The sequence below is a fragment of the Aegilops tauschii genome, chromosome 5 (genome assembly GCF_002575655.3).
Source record: "Aegilops tauschii subsp. strangulata cultivar AL8/78 chromosome 5, Aet v6.0, whole genome shotgun sequence".
In the NCBI taxonomy this organism is placed as follows: domain Eukaryota; kingdom Viridiplantae; phylum Streptophyta; class Magnoliopsida; order Poales; family Poaceae; genus Aegilops; species Aegilops tauschii.
Genome location: NC_053039.3, coordinates 357,636,537 through 357,652,282, shown reverse-complemented (window position 1 = coordinate 357,652,282; position 15,746 = coordinate 357,636,537).

The following is a 15,746-nucleotide window of genomic DNA, read 5'->3' as shown; positions in this document are numbered from 1 at the left end:
AGGTGTATGAGAATTGTAAAAGATAATTTTATAGTTAATCTATTTTTATGTTTTGCCCAAAAGCTTATGTTCCTCCTGTGCGGCCGTTTTAATGTAATCTGAAAATTTCCAATCGTCGGCTTCAGCCCCCTCATAGGAAGTACGGGGGTGTTCGTGAAAGCATTTAATCACTCTTGATCCAACGTCTTGGTCCATGAAGGAGGTGATGATGCGGCGAACCAGGCAATCAGACTATAGGGCGTTAACACTTTCACTTAGCCATAGGAGTTTTATAGGGGGACTACGATATAGCCCCTAGTATGTGTACGGCTTATTCCAATATGGTGCGCTACATATATGACCTGAAAAAAAGGTCATTCGTGTAATACGGAGGGAATCGCGACAGATTCCGATAAGTCATCGAGTGGTTGACGAACTCTCGTAGCATCATGACAGTCGGTTTTCGGCTTTCTCTACTGAGGTGCTTGACCAGACAAGCTGGAAGCACAATCGCAGTAGTTCTCCCTTTACTACCCTAGCCGATAGAGCGGAACATAAGGTAGCAAGCACAGGAGCCGGGCAACCCAACCATTGACCCAAGACATGATTCAGAGCTGATGCATATAAGGCCAAACTCGCGACGCCGAAGTACGCTGTGAAAGCTGTTCAGACTTTGTTGGCAACTCATTTGTTCCCATACCGAGCCCCTGGCAGGTTATGCCGAGGTATATCTGTGAGACAACCATAGGAGCCATATTCATTGGCGAAAAGACACGAATGATTAATTCGGATAATGTTTACTGGGACCTGAGCGATATGCCGATGATTACTTTATATATATATAAACCACAACCCCGGCTATTTGACATGCCCGGGGTCGAAGGCGGAGGAAAACGCATATTACAGGCTCGAAATAAAGAGTGCGGTCTACAAAAAGTTATTTTGGACCTCCTGTCGCACGTCTGCCGCCTGTCCTCGGCGAGAGGGAATCCTTGACGGAAGTAACCCCTGAGGTGAGTGTACGGATCCGAACTCCGATAGAGTCAGTTTGGATTTTTGTCCTTTGCATCACCTATTTTTAAGAGATAAAAAAGAAAGAGAAAAATAAAAGAGAGTAGATAAAAATATTACGGGAATACTTGCAGGCTTGTCCGTATTGTGCTTCCGCCTATGCCCATGGTATCTTGAGTGTGTCGTGATGTATGCGCGGTACACTTTCTGCAAGTATACGCAGTGGGCGGCGGAAGCCGAACTGCTATTTCTGCTCCGGGATTGGTCGATCCTCTCCATCGTCCCTATCGCTTGGCGGCCTCCTCCCCTTGTGTTCGGCGTTGAGCTTGCCGGCCTGCTTGAAGACCCAACAGTTTCTGTTGGTATGATTAGCTGGTTTATCGGGGTGGCCGTGAATCTAGCAGGGTCAGTCCAATATCATGTCTAGGTTGGATGGTCCATCTTGGTTTGCCTTGAGTGGCTTTTTCTGTTGACCGGGTTTGGGATTGCTAAATCCGGCGTTGACCGCTGTGTCGCGTGATCTGTCATTGCGACTGTTGTGTTTGCTTCGTCGTGGCTTGCCATTGCCGTCCCGGATTTCGGAAGTCCCTGAGTCACTGGCGCTATTGCTTCTATGAGCGAGCGAGCTGTCTTCTCCCGCACAAAAGCGGGTCATTAGAGCGGTAAGGGCTGTCATGGATTTAGATCCTGCTTGACCGAGGTGGCGTGCAAGCCATTCATCCCAGATGCTGTGTTTGAAGGCCGCGAGGGCTTCCGCGTCCGGATAGTTGACGATTTGGTTCTTTTTAACTAAGAACCTAGTCCAGAGTTCCTTGGCAGACTCTCCGGGCTGCTGGAAAATATGACTTAAGTCATCGGCATCCGGTGGCCGGACGTATGTTCCTTGGAAGTTGTCGCGGAAGGCGTTTTCCAACTCTTCCCAGCTGCCAATAGAATTTTTGGGCAGACTGTTTAACCAGTGCCGAGCTGGTCCTTTGAGTTTTAATGGTAGGTATTTGATCGCATTAAGGTCGTCTCCGCGGGCCATGTGGATATGGAGGAGGAAGTCCTCGATCCATACCACGGGATCCGTTGTTCCGTCGTATGATTCGATATTTATGGGTTTGAACTCGTCTGGGAATTCATGCTCCATTACTTCGTCTGTGAAGCAAAGAGGGTTTGTGGCGCCTCTATGTTGGGCCACACTGTGACGTACCTCCGATGGAGTCCATTTGCGGTTTTCGGCCCGGGCGTGGCCAGGTTTAGCACGTCCGAATAGGTAGCCATCGTTGTGTGTCGAGGCATGTCCTCGTGATCCGTAGACCGATCTTGCGTGTCCTGCTCTACTGTCCAAGTCCTGTCGAAAGTCGTATGTACGACCCCGACCTGTTTTATTCTTGCTTTTACAGCGGGGTGGGGTGGTCTGGTGTTCGGCCTGAGTTGCCGCTTTATCCGGACCAAGTTGTGGTCGGCCTGCCACATTGTGCGATGATGGTACGGGCTCCAGCGCCTCGCCATCGAACTGGGATAGCAATCTATGCTTCGGGTAGCTTTTGGCTGGGCCACTAAGGCCGTATTCTTCGGCGGCCAGGACTTCGTTCCACCTATCATTGAGCATATCTTGGTCCGCTTGAAGCTGCAGCTGCTTCTTTTTCAGGCTTCTTGCGGTGGCTATTAGTCGGCGTTTGAAGCGCTCCTACTCGAGAGGTTCCTCGGGCACGATGAAATCCTCGTTGCCAAGGCTTTCCTCCTCCTCGGAGAGCGGAAGATAGTTACTGTCCTCCGAGTCTTCGTGTATGGCTTGTTCATCCTGTTCGCTGGTTGTTCCCACAGGGTCTTCATTGTCTTCGGCGTCGTCCGGAGTATTATTTTCTCTGGTGCCGGTGTTGTTGTCTTTTGTACGACGTGATTTAGAGCGGCACCGCTGACGTCGGCGACTGAGCTTTGTCTCAGGAGGTTTGTCTTCAACTGGGTCTTCTTTGTCATCGTTGTTAGTTTCTTCAGGCGTATTCACCATGTATACGTCGTAGGAAGAAGTGGCCGTCTCGCCCGATGAATGGCGGGTTGTGGCCCTGCTCCTCGTCGGCATCGTCGTCCGTACGGACGACGTCTTTGGAGCCATAATCAAGCATGTCGGTTAAGTCCTCGACAGTGGCTATGGAGTGGGTGGTGGGTGGGAAGCAAAATCCCCCATCATAAGCCCCTAGTTCGAACCGTACGTAGTTCGGCTGTGAGTCCCCCGCCAAGGACAAGTTCTTTACTGAGTTCAGCACATCGCCCAAAGGCGAGTGCTGGAAGATGTCTGCGGCGCTGAACTCGAAGATCGATAAACGATCAAGCTCGGTATCCGCGGACTCACATGGTTCGGAACTTATACCAGGAGAAGAGTCCGGAGTTCCGGTGACACAGATATTTTGTGAGGTTAAATCCATGTGCGGCTCCAACGCCGGGAAATCCGTGGCCTCCGTGGTGGGGTCGAGCCTCCCATCCTTGGATGCTGCAGTGTGCTCTGGATCTAAGGCCAGAGTGGTTGCAGGAGCTATCTCCTGGATGCGGTCTGACGACAGATTCAGGTCATGCTCGTCAAGGTGACCAGGAGCGGTTGCCGCGGCTCGAATCCGGCGAAGATGAAATCTTGACGGATGTCCGCAACGTAATTCAAGCTCCTGAACCTAACCTGATGGCCAGGGGCGTAGCTGTCGATCTGCTCTAGGTGGCCAAGCGAGTTGGCCCGTAGTGCGAAGCCACTGAACACGAAGATCTGTCCGGGGAGGAAGGTTTCTCCTTGGACAGTGTCACTATCAACGATTGAAGGGGCCATCGAACCTTTTTATCGACGGCACAGTGGAACTCTCAATGAAAGCACCAATGTCGGTGTCAAAACCGGCGGATCTCGGGTGGAAGGTCCCGAACTATATGTCTAAGGTTGATGGTAACAGGAGACAGGGGACACGATGTTTACCCAGGTTTGGGCCCTCTCTATGGAGGTAATACCCTACTTCCTGCTTGATTGATCTTGATGAATATGAGTATTACAAGAGTTGATCTACCACGAGATCGAAAGGCTAAACCCTAGAAGTATAGCCTGTATGACTATGGTAATGAGTCTCCCCCCTTCCGGACTAAGTCCTCCGTGTTGGGGATCGTAGCAGAATTTTAAAATTTCCTACGCATCACCAAGATCCATCTATGGAGTATACTAGCAACGAGGGGAAAGGAGTGCATCTACATACCCTTGTAGATCGCGAGCGGAAGCGTTCTAATGAACGGGGTTGATGGAGTCGTACTCGCCGTGATCCAAATCACCGATGACCGAGTGCCGAACGGACGGCACCTCCGCGTTCAACACACGTACGGAGCAACGACGTCTCCTCCTTCTTGATCCAGCAAGGGGGAAGGAGAGGTTGATGGAGATCCAGCAGAACGACGACGTGGTGGTGGAAGTAGCGGGATCCCGGCAGGGCTTCGCCAAGCGCAAGCGGGAGGGAGAGGTGTTGCAGGGGGAGAGGGAGGCGCCAAGGGCTGTTGTCTTGCTGCCCTCCCTCCCCCCACTATATATAGGGACCCCTGGGGGGGCCGGCCTTGGGAGATCAGATCTCCAAGGGGGGGCGGCGGCCAAGGGGGAAGGGGGGTGGCTTCCCCCCCAACCCTAGGCGCAGGGGGAGGCCCAAGGGGGGGGGCGCCCCAGCCCACTAAGGGCTAGTTACCTTCCCACTTCAGCCCATGGGGCCCTCCGGGATAGGTGGCCCCACCCGGTGGACCCCCGGGACCCTTCCGGTGGTCCTGGTACAATATCGATAACCCCCAAAACTTTCCCGGTGGCCGAAACTGGACTTCCTATGTATAATTCTTCACCTCCGGACCATTCCGGAACTCCTCGTGACGTCCGGATCTCATCCGGGACTCCGAACAACTTTCGGGTTTCCGCATACTGATATCTCTACAACCCTAGCGTCACCGAACCTTAAGTGTGTAGACCCTACGGGTTCGGGAGACATGCAAACATGACCGAGACGCCTCTCCGGTCAATAACCAACAGCGGGATCTGGATACCCATGTTGGCTCCCACATGTTCCACGATGATCTCATTGGATGAACCACGATGTCGAGGATTCAATCAATCCCCTATACAATTCCCTTTGTCAATCGGTACGTTACTTGCCCGAGATTCGTTCGTCGGTATCCCAATACCTTGTTCAATCTCGTTACCGGCAAGTCACTTTACTCGTACCGTAATGCATGATCCCGTGGCTAACTCCTTAGTCACATTGAGCTCATTATGATGATGCATTACAGAGTGGGCCCAGAGATACCTCTCCGTCATACGGAGTGACAAATCCCAGTCTCGATCCGTGTCAACCCAACAGACACTTTCAGAGATACCCGTAGTGTACCTTTATAGTCACCCAGTTACGTTGTGACGTTGGGTACACCCAAAGCACTCCTACGACATCCGGGAGTTACACGATCTCATGGTCTAAGGAAAAGATACTTGACATTGGAAAAGCTCTAGCAAACGAACTACACGATCTTTTATGCTATGCTTAGGATTGGGTCTTGTCCATCACATCATTCTCCTAATGATGTGATCCCGTTATCAATGACATCCAATGTCCATAGTCAGGAAACCATGACTATCTGTTGATCAACGAGCTAGTCAACTAGAGGCTTACTAGGGACACGTTGTGGTCTACATATTCACACATGTATTACGATTTCCGGATAACACAATTATAGCATGAACAATAGACAATTATCATGAACAAAGAAATATAATAATAACCATTTATTATTGCCTCTAGGGCATATTTCCAACAGTCTCCCACTTGCACTAGAGTCAATAATCTAGTTACATTGTGATGAATCGAACACCCATAGCGTTCTGGTGTTGATCATGTTTTGCTCTAGGGAGAGGTTTAGTCAACGGATCTGCTACATTCAGGTCCGTATGTACTTTACAAATATCTATGTCTCCATTTTGAACACTTTCACGAATGGAGTTGAAGCGATGCTTGATATGCCTTGTCTTCCTGTGAAACCTGGGCTCCTTGGCAAGGGCAATAGCTCAAGTGTTGTCACAGAAGAGAGTCATCGGGCCCGACGCATTGGGAATCACCCCTAGGTCGGTAATGAACTCCTTCATCCAGATTGCTTCTTGCGCTGCCTCTGAGGTTGCCATGTACTCCGCTTCACATGTAGATCCCGCCACGACGCTTTGCTTGCAACTGCACCAGCTTACTGCTCCTCCATTCAAAATATACATGTATCCGGTTTGTGACTTCGAGTCATCCAGATCTGTGTCGAAGCTAGCGTCAACGTAACCCTTTACGACGAGCTCTTCGTCACCTCCATAAACGAGAAACATATCCTTAGTCCTCTTTAGGTACTTCAGGATATTCTTGACCGCTGTCCAGTGTTCCATGCCGGGATTACTTTGGTACCTTCCTACCGAACTTACGGCAAGGTTTACATCAGGTCTGGTACACAGCATGGCATACATAATAGACCCTATGGCCGAGGCATAGGGGGTGACACTCATATTTTCTCTATCTTCTGCCGTGGTCGGGCATTGAGCCATGCTCAATTGCACACCTTGCAATACAGGCAAGAACCCCTTCTTGGACTGACCATATTGAACTTCTTCAATATCTTGTCAAGGTACGTACTCTGTGAAAGACCAATGAGGCGTCTTGATCTATCTCTATAGATCTTGATGCCTAATATATAAGCAGCTTCTCCAAGGTCCTTCATTGAAAAACACTTATTCAAATAGGCCTTTATACTTTCCAAGAATTCTATATCATTTCCCATCAATAGTATGTCATCCACATATAATAAGAGAAATGCTACAGAGCTCCCACTCACTTTCTTGTAAACACAGGCTTCTCCATAAGTCTGTGTAAACCCAAATGCTTTGATCATCTCATCAAAACGAATGTTCCAACTCCGAGATGCTTGCACCAGTCCATAGATGGAGCGCTGGAGCTTGCATACCTTGTTAGCATTCTTAGGATCGACAAAACCTTCCGGCTGCATCATATACAATTCTTCCTTAAGAAAGCCGTTAAGGAATGCCGTTTTGACGTCCATTTGCCATATCTCATAATCATAGAATGCAGCAATTGCTAACATGATTCGGACGGACTTCAGCTTCGCTACGGGTGAGAAAGTCTCATCATAGTCAACCCCTTGAACTTGTCGATAACCCTTACCGACAAGTCGAGCCTTATAGATGGTCACATTACCATCCGCGTCTGTCTTCTTCTTAAAGATCCATTTATTTTCTATGGCTCGCCGATCATCGGGAAAGTCAGTCAAAGTCCATACTTCATTTTCATACATGGATCCTATCTCGGATTTCATGGCTTCTAGACATTTGTCAAAATCCGGGCCCGCCATTGCTTCTTCATAGTTTGAAGGTTCACCGTTGTCTAACAACATGATTTCCAGGACAGGGTTGCCGTACCACTCTGGTGCGGAACGTGTCCTTGTGGACCTACGAAGTTCTGCAGTAACTTGATCCGAAGCTTCATGATCATCATCATTAACTTCCTCCCCATGCGGTGTAGGCACCACAGGAACATCTTCCCACGCTGCGCTACTTTCTGGTTCGGAAGGGGTGACTATCACCTCATCAAGTTCCACTTTCCTCCCACTTAATTCTTTTGAGAGAAACTCTTTCTACAGAAAGGACCCATTCTTGGATACAAAGATCTTGCCTTCGGATCTGAGGTAGAAGGTATACCCAATAGTTTCCTTAGGGTATCCTATGAAGACGCATTTTTCCGACTTGGGTTCGAGCTTTTCAGGTTGAAGTTTCTTGACATAAGCATCGCATCCCCAAACTTTTAGAAACGACAGCTTAGGTTTCTTCCCAAACCATAATTCATACGGTGTCGTCTCAACGGATTTCGACGGAGCCCTATTTAAAGTGAATGCGGCAGTCTCTAAAGCATAGCCCCAAAATGAGAGCGGTAGATTGGTAAGAGACATCATAGATCGCACCATATCCAAAAGAGTGCAATTACGACATTCGGACACACCGTTTCGCTGAGGTGTTACAGGCGGCGTGAGTTGTGAAACGATTCCACATTTCCTTAAGTGCGTACCAAATTCGTGACTTAAATATTCTCCACCACGATCTGATCGTAAGAACTTTATTTTCCTGTCACGTTGATTCTCAACCTCACTCTGAAAATCCTTGAACTTTTCAAAGGTTTCAGACTTGTGTTTCATTAGGTAGACATACCCATATCTACTTAAGTCATCAGTGAGAGTGAGAACATAACGATATCCTCCGCGAGCCTCAACACTCATTGGACCGCACACATCGGTATGTATGATTTCCAATAAGTTGGTTGCTCGCTCCATTGTTCCGGAGAACGGAATCTTGGTCATCTTACCCATGAGGCATGGTTCGCACGTGTCAAATGATTCGTAATCAAGAGACTCCAAAAGTCCATCTGCATGGAGCTTCTTCATGCGCTTGACACCAATGTGACCAAGGCGGCAGTGCCACAAGTATGTGGGACTATCGTTATCAACTTTACATCTTTTGGTATTCACACTATGAATATGTGTAACATCACGTTCAAGATTCATCAAGAATAAACCATTGACCAGCGGGGCATGACCATAAAACATATCTCTCATATAAATAGAACAACCATTATTCTCAGATTTAAATGAGTAGCCATCTCGAATTAAACGAGATCCAGATACAATGTTCATGCTCAAAGCTGGCACTAAATAACAATTATTGAGGTTTAAAACTAATCCCGTAGGTAAATGTAGAGGCAGCGCGCCGACGGCGATCACATCGACCTTGGAACCATTCCCGACGCGCATCGTCACCTCGTCCTTTGCCAGTCTCCGCTTATTCCGCAGTTCCTGTTTTGAGTTACAAATATGAGCAACCGCACCGGTATCAAATACCCAGGAGCTACTACGAGTACTGGTAAGGTACACATCAATTACATGTATATCACGTATACCTTTGGTGTTGCCGGCCTTCTTGTCCGCTAAGTATTTGGGGCAGTTCCGCTTCTAGTGACCACTTCCCTTGCAATAAAAGCACTCAGTCTCAGGCTTGGGTCCATTCTTCGACTTCTTCCCGGCAACTGGCTTACCGGGTGCGGCAACTCCCTTGCCGTCCTTCTTGAAGTTCTTCTTACCCTTGCCTTTCTTGAACTTAGTGGTTTTATTCACCATCAACACTTGATGTTCCTTTCTGATCTCCACCTCCGCTGATTTCAGCATTGAATATACCTCAGGAATGGTCTTTTCCATCCCTGCATATTGAAGTTCATCACAAAGCTCTTGTAGCTCGGTGGAAGCGACTGAAGGATTCTGTCAATGACCGCGTCATCCGGGAGATTAACTCCCAGCTGAGACAAGCGGTTGTGTAACCCAGACATTCTGAGTATGTGCTCACTAACAGAACTATTTTCCTCCATTTTACAGCTGAAGAACTTGTCGGAGACTTCATATCTCTCGACCCGGGCATGAGCTTGGAAAACCATTTTCAGCTCTTCGAACATCTCATATGCTCCATGTTTCTCAAAACGCTTTTGGAGACCCGGTTCTAAGCTGTAAAGCATGCCGCACTGAATGAGGGAGTAATCATCAGCACGTGATTGCCAAGCGTTCATAACGTCTTGGTTCTCTGGGATTGGTGCTTCACCTAGCGGTGCTTCTAGGACATAATCTTTCTTGGCAGCTATGAGGATGATCCTCAGGTTCCGGACCCAGTCCGTATAGTTGCTGCCATCATCTTTCAGCTTGGTTGTTTCTAGGAACGCGTTGAAGTTGAGGACAACGTGGGCCATTTGATCTACAAGACATATTGTAAAGATTTTAGACTAAGTTCATGATAATTAAGTTCATCTAATCAAATTACTCAATGAACTCCCACTCAGATAGACATCCCTCTAGTCATCTAAGTGAAACATGATCCGAGTTAACTAGGCCGTGTCCGATCATCACGTGAGACGGACTAGTCAACATCGGTGAACATCTCCTTGTTGATCGTATCTTCTATACGACTCATGCTCGACCTTTCGGTCTTCCGTGTTCCGAGGCCATGTCTGTACATGCTAGGCTCGTCAAGTCAACCTAAGTGTATTGCGTGTGTTTCGAGGCCATGTCTGTACATGCTAGGCTCGTCAACACACGTTGTATGCGAATGTTAGAATCTATCACACCCGATCATCACGTGGTGCTTCGAAACAACGAACCTTCACAACGGTGCACAGTTAGGGGGAACACTTTCTTGAAATTATTATAAGGGATCATCTTACTTACTATTGTCGTTCTAAGCAAATAAGATGCAAAACATGATAAACATCACTTGCAATCAAATAGTGACATGATATGGCCAATATCATTCTGCTCCTTTGATCTCCATCTTCGGGGCGTCATGATCATCTTCGTCACCGGCATGACACCATGATCTCCATCATCATGATCTCCATCATTGTGTCTTCATGAAGTTTTCACGCCAACGATTACTTCTACTTCTATGGCTAACGCGTTTAGCAATAAAGTAAAGTAATTTACATGGCGTTCTTCAATGACACGCAGGTCATACAAAAAGTAAAGGCAACTCCTATGGCTCCTGCCGGTTGTCATACTCATCGACATGCAAGTCATGATTCCTATTACAAGAATATGATCAATCTCATACATCACATATATCATTCATCACATCTTCTGGCCATATCACATCACAAGGCACATGCTGCAAAAACAAGTTAGACGTCCTCTAATTGTTGTTGCAAGTTTTTACGTGGCTTGTATAGGTTTCTAGCAAGAACGTTTCTTACCTACGTAAAACCACAACGTGATATGCCAATTTCTATTTACCCTTCATAAGGACCCTTTTCATCGAATCCGTTCCGACTAAAGTGGGAGAGACAGACACCCGCTAGCCACCTTATGCAACTAGTGCATGTCAGTCGGTGGAACCTGTCTCACGTAAGTGTACGTGTAAGGCCGGTCCGGGCCGCTTCATCCCACAATACCGCCGAAACAAGATAAGACTAGTAGCGGCAAGAAGAATTGGCAACATCTACGCCCACAACTGCTTTGTGTTCTACTCGTGCATAGTAACTACGCATAGGCCTGGCTCATGATGCCACTGTTGGGGATCGTAGCAGAATTTTAAAATTTCCTACGCATCACCAAGATCCATCTATGGAGTATACTAGCAACGAGGGGAAAGGAGTGCATCTACATACCCTTGTAGATCGCGAGCGGAAGCGTTCTAATGAACGGGGTTGATGGAGTCGTACTCGCCGTGATCCAAATCACCGATGACCGAGTGCCGAACGGACGGCACCTCCGTGTTCAACACACGTACGGAGCAGTGACGTCTCCTCCTTCTTGATCCAGCAAGGGGGAAGAAGAGGTTGATGGAGATCCAGCAGCACGACGGCGTGGTGGTGGAAGTAGCGGGATCCCGGCAGGGCTTCGCCAAGCGCAAGCGGGAGGGAGAGGTGTTGCAGGGGGAGAGGGAGGCGCCAAGGGATGTTGTCTTGCTGCCCTCCCTCCCCCCACTATATATAGGGACCCCTGGGGGGCGCGGCCCTGGGAGATCAGATCTCCAAGGGGGGGCGGCGGCCAAGGGGGAAGGGGGGGTGGCTTCCCCCCAAGCCAAGTGGGGCGCCCCCACCCCTAGGGTTTCCAACCCTAGGCGCAGGGGCAGGCCCAAGGGGGGGCACCCCAGCCCACTAAGGGCTGGTTCCCTTCCCACTTCAGCCCATGGGGCCCTCCGGGATAGGTGGCCCCACCCGGTGGACCCCCGGGACCCTTTCGGTGGTCCCGGTACAATACCGATAACCCCCGAAACTTTCCCGGTGGCCGAAACTGGACTTCCTATATATAATTCTTCACCTCCGGACCATTCCGGAACTCCTCGTGACGTCCGGGATCTCATCCGGGACTCCGAACAACTTTCGGGTTTCCGCATACTGATATCTCTACAACCCTAGCGACACCGAACCTTAAGATGTGTAGACCCTACGGGTTCGGGAGACATGCAGACATGACAGAGACGCCTCTCCGGTCAATAACCAACAGCGGGATCTGGATACCCATGTTGGCTCCCACATGTTCCACGATGATCTCATCGGATGAACCACGATGTCGAGGATTCAATCAATCCCGTATACAATTCCCTTTGTCAATCGGTACGTTACATGCCCGAGATTCGATCGTCGGTATCCCAATACCTTGTTCAATCTCGTTACCGGCAAGTCACTTTACTCGTACCGTAATGCATGATCCCGTGGCTAACTCCTTAGTCACATTGAGCTCATTATGATGATGCATTACCGAGTGGGCCCAGAGATACCTCTCCGTCATACGGAGTGACAAATCCCAGTCTCGATCCGTGTCAACCCAACAGACACTTTCAGAGATACCCGTAGTGTACCTTTATAGTCACCCAGTTACGTTGTGACGTTGGGTACACCCAAAGCACTCCTACGGCATCCGGGAGTTACACGATCTCATGGTCTAAGGAAAAGATACTTGACATTGGAAAAGCTCTAGCAAACGAACTACACGATCTTTTATGCTATGCTTAGGATTGGGTCTTGTCCATCACATCATTCTCCTAATGATGTGATCCCGTTATCAATGACATCCAATGTCCATGGTCAGGAAACCATGACTATCTGTTGATCAACGAGCTAGTCAACTAGAGGCTTACTAGGGACACGTTGTGGTCTATATATTCACACATGTATTACGATTTCCGGATAACACAATTATAGCATGAACAATAGAAAATTATGATGAACAAAGAAATATAATAATAACCATTTATTATTGCCTCTAGGGCATATTTCCAACACTCCGGTTTATATAGATACCGGGAGGATCTAGGTTTACACAAGGTCGGTTACAAAGGAAAAGAATCTACATATTTGGTCGCCAAGCTTGCCTTCCACGCCAAGGAGAGTCCTATCCGGACACGGGTGCAGTCTTCGGTCTTCGAATCTTCACAGCCCATCAGTCCGGCTCATGGCTAACAAACCGGACGCCCGAGGACCCCTTAGTCCAGGACTCCCTCACCCACCGTATAGGAAGTATTAGACCCAGACACGGCGCACAATTATCATGGCGCTCCAAAGTCAAATTCCGCGTTAATGTATTCAAACTTAGAGTGTATGTCTTCATTGATTGAAGATACACGTTACTTCGTGTGTTGCACATCTAAGTCATCAACATGCATAAGCGTTAGGATGTATGTCCAATTACAGGACATTTGAGGATTCTAAGATATTTAGCTCACACCGCAACTTGCAAAACCTTTTCTCATCCATGGGCTTTGTGAAGATATCTGCCAATTGCTCTTCAGTGTTGACGTGAATGATATCAATATCTTCCTTCATGACATGATCTCTGAGAAAGTGATGACGGATCTGAATGTGCTTTGTCTTCGAGTGCTGAACTGGGTTGTTGGCAATCTTGATGGCGTTTTCGTTGTCGCAGTAGAGTGGCACTTGCTTCAGGTGGATGCCATAGTCCTTGAGAGTTTGCTTCATCCATAGAAGCTGAGCGCAGCAAGAACCAACAGCAATATATTCAGATTCAGCAGTGGAGAGGGATACACAGTTCTGCTTCTTTGAAGACCAACAAACAAGAGATGGTCCAAGAAATTGACATGTGCCTGATGTGTACTTGCAATCAACCTTGTCACCAGCATAATCAGTATATGAGAATCCAACTAGATCAAACTCTAAGCCCTGTGGATAGCATAATCCTAGTGTTGGGGTGTAAGCCAAATATCGAAGAATTCGCTTCACAGCTAAGTGACGCGATTCCTTTGGTGCCGCTTGAAATCAGGACACATGCAAACGCTATGCATTATATGGCCTAGATGCACATAGATAGAGTAAAGAACCAATCATGGAGCGGTATACCTTTTTATCAAACTCTTTACCATTATCGTCGGGACCAAATTGACCTTTGGTTGGCATTGGCGTCGTGTACCCTTTGCAGTCTTGCATTCCGAACTTCTTCAGGCAATCTTTGAGGTATTTCTCTTGTGATATGAAGATGTCATTGCTCTGCTGGCGGATTTGAAGACCGAGGAAGAATTTTAGCTCACCCATCATGGACATTCGATATTGCTCTTGCATCATGTGTCCAAACTCATCACTATATCTCTTGTGAGTGCAGCCGAAGATTATGTCATCCACATAGATTTGGCACACAAACAGTTCACCATTATATGTCTTTGTGAAGACAGTGGGATCCAGGGAACCAGGTTTGAAGCCTTTGCTCCTAAGGAAGTCTTTGAGTGTGTCATACCAAGCGCGAGGGGCTTGTTTGAGGCAATACAGTGCCTTGTTGAGCTTGTATACCATGTCAGGATGCTTTGGGTCTTCAAAACCAGGTGGTTGTGCAACATACACTTCTTCTTCTTCTTCAATTTTTCCGTTGCGAAAGGCACTCTTTACATCCATTTGGTACAGAAGTATGTTTTAATGGTTGGCATAGGCTAGCAGTATGCGAATGGCTTCAAGCCTAGCCACCGGAGCAAATGTTTCATCGAAGTCAATCCCTTCAACTTGAGTGTAACCTTGAGCAATGAGACGAGCCTTGTTTTCTGACGACTTGACCATGCTCATCTTGTTTGTTGCGATAGATCCATTTGGTGCCAATGATGTTGTGCTTGCGAGTATCAGGACGTTTTACTAGTTCCCAAACATTGTTCAGCTCGAACTGTTGAAGTTCTTCTTGCATAGCTTGAATCCATTCAGGTTCCATGAAGGCTTCATCAACTTTCTTGTTTCAGATATAGACACAAATGCAAAGTGCCCACAGATATTTGCTAGATGTATTTCTCTTGAACGAGTGAGTGGACCAGGTGCACTGATGCTATCAATTATCTTCTCAATCTGTACTTCATTTGCAACACGAGGATGAACTGGACGAAGATTTTGCTCTTGCTGATCATTGTCTTCATCTTCAGCATTGACTTCAGGCTGAGCAGTGTCTTCGGACTGATTTGGTGCAGAAATTATGATTTCTTCTTCAGCCTATGCCTCTGAAGGTATGATTTCTCCAGTACCCATAAGCTTGATTGATTCACTTGGTGAGGCTTCATCTAGCACATTTCGTAGGTGCTCTTTTTGCGAGCCTTTAGTCTCATCGAACCGCACATCCATAGTTTCAACCACTTTATAGTGAAAGAGGTTGAAGAATCTCTAGCAGTGCGAGTCCTTTCTGTATCCAAGCATAAAACCTTCATGTGCTTTCGATGCAAATTTTGAAGTGTGATGTCGATCCTTGATCCAGCACCTAGCACCAAATACTCTGAAGTAACTGACGTTTGGCTTCTTACCAGTTAGGAGCTCATAGGATGTCTTCTTTAGAAGCTTGTGAATATAAACACGGTTGATGACGTGGCATGCAGTATCAATGGCTTCAGGCCAGAACTTCTGTGGTGTCTTGTACTCATCAAGCATCGTCCGTGCCATCTCAATGAGGTTTTTTTTCTTGCACTCCACGATGCCATTCTGCTGAGGTGTGTATGGAGCTGAGAACTCATGTGTGATGCCCAAAGTATCAAGATAAGTGTTGAGGCCGGTGTTCTTGAATTATGTGCCATTCTCACTTCTGATGTGCTTGATCTTGATGCCATAGTTGGTCATGCCACGATTGGCGAATCGTCTGAAGACATCCCGCACTTCATTCTTATAGAGGATTATGTGCACCCATGTATATCTTAAGTAATCATCAACAATGACAAAGCCATAGAGGCA